Source organism: Otolemur garnettii, unplaced genomic scaffold (genome assembly GCF_000181295.1).
Source record: "Otolemur garnettii isolate 467f Iridium unplaced genomic scaffold, OtoGar3 scaffold00003, whole genome shotgun sequence".
NCBI classification, from domain to species: domain Eukaryota; kingdom Metazoa; phylum Chordata; class Mammalia; order Primates; family Galagidae; genus Otolemur; species Otolemur garnettii.
This window is the reverse complement of record NW_003852398.1, coordinates 23,722,416-23,730,656: the sequence shown is the minus strand read 5'-3', so window position 1 is coordinate 23,730,656 and position 8,241 is coordinate 23,722,416. Positions and strand designations below refer to the sequence as shown.

At 41.6% G+C, this 8,241-nt stretch overlaps 1 pseudogene; it reads right to left on the bottom strand.

Moving 5' to 3' along the window:
- Nucleotides 1-8,241, bottom strand: part of LOC100961046 — a 21,650-nt pseudogene that overhangs the window by 3,198 nt on the left and 10,211 nt on the right.

Genomic DNA, 8,241 nt, shown 5'->3' with positions numbered 1-8,241 from the left:
CATATCTTGAGCAGAAGTTAACTCATCTTCAATTTCATCTTCCCCAATATCTCCATTGATATCCACAGCAAGAAACAACCGGTTAAAACATGGGGAAGCAGGATTAGGGAAATGTTTGTAAGGGTTTGCTCTAGAGAGAGAACCCATGCAAATCCAGCAGAAATACTGCATACAGCCAATACACGTCATCTTGTTACATTCATCTGATTTCTCCATGGGAGCCCAACAATGTGGGCAGCTTTGGAATTCTTTTCTAGTCACTCCTTACTCTCCATCTCTTCCAGTGCCTTCTGAATCACCCTCTTACTATACCTCTATTCCAAAAATCTTTTGTTGGCTTCACCTGATTGCAGGTTCTCATTTCCTAAGTCTATTAACTTTTCTGCAGTCACCTTACATGGAGAAACCCCATGGTAAGCCAGGGTGGGGGGAGAAGGGTGGTGGCAGGGGCAGTACACCACATCTGCCATCAGGTCCAGGGTGGACTGGAGGAGAAGGTGGTCATAATGGGCAAACATCTCTGCTTCCACTAGCTCTTTGACCTGACCAGGAGTGGCCACTGAAGGGCGCTTTGGTTCTGGGCAGTTGAGGCATTGAACCTGGCCATCTCTGATCTGGATTTCAAAGTAGTCCTTCAGACAGGCTTTGTAGTACACATGCCTACACTCCAAGAAGTACATGCCTTCACTATCCAGCTTCTCACAGAATCAGATATTGTGCAGAAACAATTTAAGCATTTTAATTTAAACAATTTAAACAATTAAAGCATTTTATCTGCTGAGCTTAATCAAAGTCCAAGATTTCCTGGATTAGCCTTGACAATGATTCCACATCCTGTATAGCCTTCTCATCCACAATTCCCTCTTGGTCTACATCAGATGCAGCAGCTCCTCCAAAATCTAGCTCTGTGTTGGAAGAGGCTTGAGCCATCCTTCTGTGAACTTTTTCCTGAGAATCCACTGTGAACTTAAAAGGGAAAACTGCATCCAGGCAATCAGGCCCACACTGCCACAGCGTTCTTCCTATAGGTTGTCTAAGGGCTCGCAGAGAGCTGCTGACTTGGTGACAGCTATTTTCCACTAAGTTTGAATGAAGGTGGGGAGAAGGATGGATAATCTGGTGGCAATTCAAAGTCAGTCAGAAGAGGAGGCAGAGAGCAAAGGGTGTATTCAAAGTCACTATTCTGGAGACATTCATTGAATTGATGCTCACAAATATCTTGAAATTTTGCAGCAAATCCACATAGATCCTGGTTTCTCACCTTGGACAAACTCTGCTTTTCTAAATTCATGTCTTTCATAAATACTTGCCAGAGCCAGCAATTCATCCTCCTGAGTTTCTCAATCTTCTGACAACCTTTAATTTTTTGAGGAACTGAAGATAATCTAACACTACAGTCCTGTGTATTTCAATACAGTGTGAAATTCATGCAAGTCGCATTTATTTTCTAGCTGATAGATCTGAGACTGCTGAAGCTGGACAAGAGAATGGGCTGTGGAACTAACTCATACTACATATGCTATGGATATCCTGCCATTGCTACTCACCGACCAGGCCTACAAAACCGGTTGATTGGTTTTTATGACAGAGGCTCGTCTATTGGAATGTACCATAAAGAGAAGAAACAAGGTGTAACCCTAATTTCTTTTCCCCTTGCCTAAGACTTAGGGATTCATTTAACATTTGTTTGAGCTGCTACTACACATCAGGAAGTATTTTGAGTGCTAGGACAGAGTGGTGGACAAGACAACTCTTGTGTTTCTTTCATTGGTGATAAGAAGGGGTGGTAGGTGAGAAGACAATGAACAAATTAATAAGATGCCATCAAATATTGAAGAAACAAACACGGGGGATGTGATGGATGCCCTCAGAGCTGCAGTGGGAGGGGTGGGGTAGACTTGAAAGTGTGATGTTCAGATACCCCCACGGGGAATGTCACTGACTCAGGGTCCCAGCTGCTACAATCTGAGTCAACCACTGTGTTCATGCTGAGATCACCCTTCCCAAGAACTGCTCCTAGCCAGTGACTGAGCACAACAGGGATTGGCTTCTCAGCCAGCTCATTGTTTTGAGATGCAGGACTCTATCAGTGATGACTCTGGCTCAAGAATTCTGCATTAGCTGGAAGCAGTGGCTCATGTCTATAATCCTAGCACTTGTGAGGCTGAGGCTGGTGGGTTGCCAAAGCTTACAGGTTTGAGACCAGCCTGAGCCAGGGTGAGACCTCATCTCAAAAAATAACTGGTAGGCTTGGTGCCTGTGGCTCAAGTGGCTAAGGCACCAGCCACATACACCTGAGCTGGCAGGTTCGATTCCAGCCTGGGCCTGCCAAACAACAATGATGGCTGCAACCAAAAAATAGCTGGGCATTGTGGTGGGCGCCTGTAGTCCCAGCTCCTAGGGAGGCAGAGGCAGAGGACTTGCTTGAGCCCAGGAGTTGGAGGTTGCTGTGAGCTGTGATGACACAGCACTCTACCCAGGGTGACAGCTTGAGGCTCTGTATCATAAAAAAAAAAAAAAATAGCTGGGTGTTGTGGCAGGTACCAGCTACTCGGGAGGCTGAGGCAAAAGAATTGCTTAAGCCCAGGAGTTGGGGTTGCTATGAGCAAAAAAAAAAAAGAATTCTGCATTAGTCTTGCCAAAATTTTGTCAGAACTGTACTATAGTCCAAGGGGCTTCCTACTCAACACTCTTTCTATCCCTTCCTTTTAGGGTTAGGGTTAGGGATTAGACCCACATTGCAGTGCGATGCTTCCTCCCCTCACAGACATTGTTTCCAGTGACTCTTGGATGTCTAATATCTCTTGACACTTGCCTCTTAGATGACTTCAACTAACACAAAGTTGGTCATTTCAGTTGTGTCAGACAGTGCCTGTTGGAAGAGGAGATAGCTGAGCTGAAGTCCGGAGGAAGAGCCTTTAAGGCAGAGTGTCAAGTGCAAAGGCTGGAATATGCTTGTCGTGTTCAAGAAACACAGAGAAGGATGATGAGCTGGAATATGGTGAGTACTCAGGAGAGTGTTAGGAGGAAGTTCAGAGAGGGAAGCAGGGCCCAATTGTGTGGATCATAAGGGCCATGGTGGTGAGCTATGGTTTTATGTAAAGTGTGACAGGAAGCCAGTTGGGCTTTGTAAGCAGGTACTTTCTCCAGCTGTGCACTCTGAAAATGTATTCTTCTGATGTAGAAAGTAATGGTGGCCTGAAGCAAGGCGTTCTCAGGCAGCTTCTCTATCTGCCTGTGACTTAGCTTCCCCAACTTCGTCCTCTTCCTTCTTGTGTCCAGCATGGGGACGGGAGAAGGTGAGTTTTGATCTTGATGACTGAAAGAGTTGAGAAAAACCAACCACAATGACTTCACCCAAGAACTGTTCTTCTTCTTGATATCAAATTTGGGGGAACAATTTCCAATTGATCAGTCTGTCTGGTATCAGAAAGTCTTTAACCCTGTCTTTATAATTTCTTGTTGGGTCTGGGTTTTATTCAACAAAACCCCATCTCTCTTTACATTTGCCTACCATGGAATTGTAGATATTTATTCTTCTCTTACAGACACTGGCTGCACACAGTATGCTTTAATCCTCATCACATTTGCCTGGAAGCAGGAATTTTGCATTGTCTATAGCATTCCTCTTCACAGAAGACATTCTGGTGTGATGTCGAACAAATGGTGGAATGCCATCCACTTAACGCTGATGGCATTACTCTCTTGCTCTTCAGAACATACTCACATGTACAAACCTCTTGTCGTTACAATAATGCAGATACCCATACAGGACACCAAAAATAGAATCTGTGGGACCATACCCTTCTTGAACTATTTTCTTTATATATATTTCAGAGGAATGATAACTCTGTCGAACGTGAGTTGGTAAGTAGCTATCATGGGCTAACCTCTGAATTAGGTTATAAGAGTATAGAGATGATAGACTGTCGGCCCTACTCATGGGCCCTGAGAACTGGTGTAAAGGAAAAGTGTGGGGAATTAAGGAAGGGATAAGATGGCCCGAGGTCTGGATCCAGCACTTTGTAGCTATGGTGCTTTGGGGAAATTGCTTTTATTCTGAAGGTCCTCATCAGTTAAACAGGGAAACTAATAACTTCTCTGCTTTTCACTCAGTGTGGTTATAAAAGTGTCATGAATTAAAAGAATGTATGCCTGTGTAGCTTTTGGATTTTATTGCTTCGTTTGTTTTTAAACAAACTTAATTTTTAAGAGTAGGTTTTAATTTACAGAAAATTTGAGAGGATGGTACAGAGTTCCCACATGTTCCTGCACACTGTTGCTCCTGGAATTAGCATTTTCCATTATTAGGGCAGATTTTTTATAGTTAGTGAACAGATGTTGATACATTGCTAACTATAGTTCATACCTTAGTCCTGTTTTCTCAGACTTTACCTAATGTCCTTTTTCTGTCCTAGAATCCCATCCAGGAAGCCACATCACATGTCTCTTTGTAATCCCATCCAGGAAGCCACATCACATGTCTCTTTACTTGTCACATGTCCTCTTTGCTATAACCATTCCTCAGACTTTATATTTTTTATAACTTTGAGAGCTTGGAGGAGTATTGGTCAAGCATATTATAGATTGAGCCTCTATTGAAGTTTGTCTAATATGTTCTCATGAGTAGACTAGGGTATGGAGTTTTTGGAGGAGGATCCCTGATGTCAAATGCCATTGCCATCACATCAGATTCAGGCCATCTACTCTCCACATGACTGAGGACTGTCGATGCTGCCCTGGATCACCTGGCTGAAGCAGCATTTTTCAGGTTTCTCCACTCCATCCCACCTCCACCCCCATCCCCTTCACTGTTCTAACTATGCTTTTTACTGGGAAGTTACTATGCACAGCGTGTGCTGAGGGAGTGGGGAGTTATGGTTCATCTCTTTGAAAGCAGAGTATCTACATGAAGGATTTGGAATTTGTCTGCATAAGAGATTTTTTGCTTCTCCCCCACTTATTTATTTAATCATCGATTTATAACACTGTAGACTCACAGATATTTACTTCATACTTTGGGTTGTATTCCAGTACTGCTTTATTTTGTTGGCGAAATTGTTTCAGCTTTGAGCACGCGTTGTCTGCTGCGCTCTTTGGCCTGGTTCGGTCATCGTGAGGGCCCTTCCTTCCTCTCTGCCTCTCTTCCTTCCTGTAAGGAAAAACCCAGGTTGTATTTCAGTCCTTCACGCAGGCGCTGTGCCTCCCTTCTTCTTCCCTTCTTTCTGGCACTGTGAGATACTTCATTCTCTGCCTCAGTCCTGGAATCAGTTGTTTTTTCAAGGAGCCCTTATTATTTTTATTAGAAAGGGCATTAAAAACCAAGATTTGGATTTTTGTATTGGAGAAGGGTATTGGAAAGCAAGATCTGGGCCGTGGGTGTGTTCATCAGTACTGGAGTCTCCTTACTTTTCAGCCCTCTTATCTGACAGAGCAAGAAAATATATGTGTATATATACTGACTACATATATACACATAACTTTACATATTTTCAAATGTTAAAGCATCTGTATCTATTTTAAGCTGGCAATACTTTGTACTGATGTCATCAACTCTATCCTGTTACTGACCACGGGGATGAATCTAGCCTCCTCCTGGCTTTTTCTTATCTGTACTTCCCACTCCAGTACCACCCTCCACCAGCCGATTCTAGTGCAGGTATATGGCAAAATCAATATTGTCAGCCGTATACCAGGGGGCAACTTCATCAACTCGGATATAGGGCTTATGTTTCTTCTCTTTAGTTTTATAGACTACACTTGTTTCTAAAGTTACTTAGATTATCACATTTTCCACCACCCTCTTCAGTGAGGTTGTTTCCTGCATGTATAATATAGTTAGAGTGTCTTTTAACATTCTGTATTCCAATCTGGGATTTCTCCCAACTTTTTAAATGGTTTTTTAGTGTGTACTTATTAAGGTGCAAATGTTTTTACAGTGGCATAGTGTCACACATCTGTAATTACAGCATCACACAGTATAGTTTTACTTCTCCCCAAATTTATTTTTTGTCAGCTTATCTAGCCCTCAATCCCTTGAAACCACAGATTTTTTTTTTTTTATTTTCTGATTAATATGAGGGTACATGTGGTTAGGTTACATGGTTTGCATTTGAAAGGAAAAGTCCAAGTTGTATTTCAGTCCTTCACTCAGGAGGTGTGCCATATCCCCCTACTTTGTACCCATTACGTGGGAGCTTTCTGAACCTCTTCTCCCCTTCCCTCTGCCTCCTTCTTGAATGTAACTGTGTTTCTCTCATGTGGGCCTGTAGTTGTTCCTCTACTAGTTTCAAATTAGTACTGAGTACATGGGATGCTTGCTTTTCCATTCTTGAGATACTTTACTAAGGAGAATGTTCTCCAATTCCATCCAGGTAAATATAAAAGATGTAAAGTCTCCATTTTTTGTGGCTGAGTAGTATTCCACGGTACACATGAATCACAGTTTATTAGCCCATTCAGGGTTGACGGGCGGTTGGATTGTTTTACATCTCATGATTGTGAATTGAGCCGCTGTAAACATTCTAGTACAAATGTCCTTATGGTAAAATAACTTTTTTTTCCTTTAGGGGGGATACCTACTCATGGAATTGTGGGATCAAATGGAAGGTCTCCTTTTAGGTCTTGAAAGAGTCTCCATACTTTTGTCTAAAAAGGCTGTGTTAGTGTGTGATCCCACCAACAGTGGGATTACCCTTCTCTCTACACCCTTGCCAGCATCCACAAATTTGGGACTTTGTGATGTGGGCTATTCACAAAGTTTTTTTTATTATCTCTATAGTATCATTTTTAGTGGACTGTCATATAAAGGAAACCATATACTATACAGTCACAGATTAATCTACTAGAATGTAAATGTCACTCAGTAAATATGTATTTAGAATTCACCCATGTCTTTGCAGGGTATGATAGATCATTTCTTTATATTACTAAATAACTTGTAATTGTATGAATGTACAAGAACTTTCTCCATTCATTTATTGGAGGACATTTTGGTTGCTTCTAGTTTGGGGGATTCTTCTTTGGGAAAACTGCTATAAACATTTGTGTGCACGCTTTTGTGTGGCAATTGAGTTTGTAAGGCATTCCTGAAACTCTTTACTTGAATGTTTTTTGAACATTTAAGGGTAGAGTAAATGAAATAACATCTGGACCTTGTTACACACAGGAGAGAGACTCAGAAGAGAAGAGGCTCTGGCCTTGGTTTTTACAATTGGAAAGGGCAGACCTGAGACTTGAAGGTCCATTTTCCAACTCCAAATGTCATGTTCCTCTTATACATCACTCTGGCTCTTAGGAAATTATTTGAGAAAATAATTGAGAGCCCTCATATACTATACAAGTCATATTTGTATTGAACCAGAGCATCTTTTTTTTTCTTGATTCTTTGTCATACTCATCCTCACATTCAAAGCAAAAACAGGAAAAGATTAATCTACTATAATGCAAATGAGCTGCTAAAGCACCCTTGCTTTGTATTTTGTAATACCCTTTGCCTTTCTTTCTAGTCATTTTGGCTAGTGCATTAAATATATTTAAATTTAATACTCATTGTAATAGGTAGGAACTGGGGGTTTACCATGTAGTAGACACAGACCCGGGCATTTCCTTTGCTTAACATCCTTTATTCCTCATGACAACCCTCAGAGACAGCTTTTATTATTACTCCCGTTTTGCAGATGCACAAACTAGGTTTTAGGAGAAATTATGTAATGCCCAGGAACTTGCAGCTAATAAGAGGCAGAAATAGAGCTCAGAATTGGCTGAGGTTTTTTTGTTCGTTTGTTTTTTTCCACCACCTTATTAATAGTTCCAGAAATGCATTACTTTCAAAAACAGGGTTGTCTTCTTGGAGACGCAAGCTGGATGTTGAGGATTTGGGGAAAGGAAAGCTAAAGTAAAGTTATAGCTGTGTCACCACGGGTCAGGGCAAAGCAGACAAGTGTCTCCTGTAAACACAGTTACTAAACAAAAGAAGTTGAACTGAAGGAAGGAGGAAATGGTATTTCCCCCTGGTGGCACCATCTAATAAGAACAGCAGCTGCTCTGGGGCATTGGCCCATTATGTTGAAGTGATAATAGAGCAATTAGCTCTTTCCTCATTTTCCCATGTTAACCCAGGGGTAAAATGGCACACTGAGCAAATATACTAAATTACATTAAACTTAGTGTTCAATTGGAAAATCTTAGCTGCTGGCTGCAGAGAGATTAGCAGGTTCTAGCAATTTTTTTTTTTTTTTT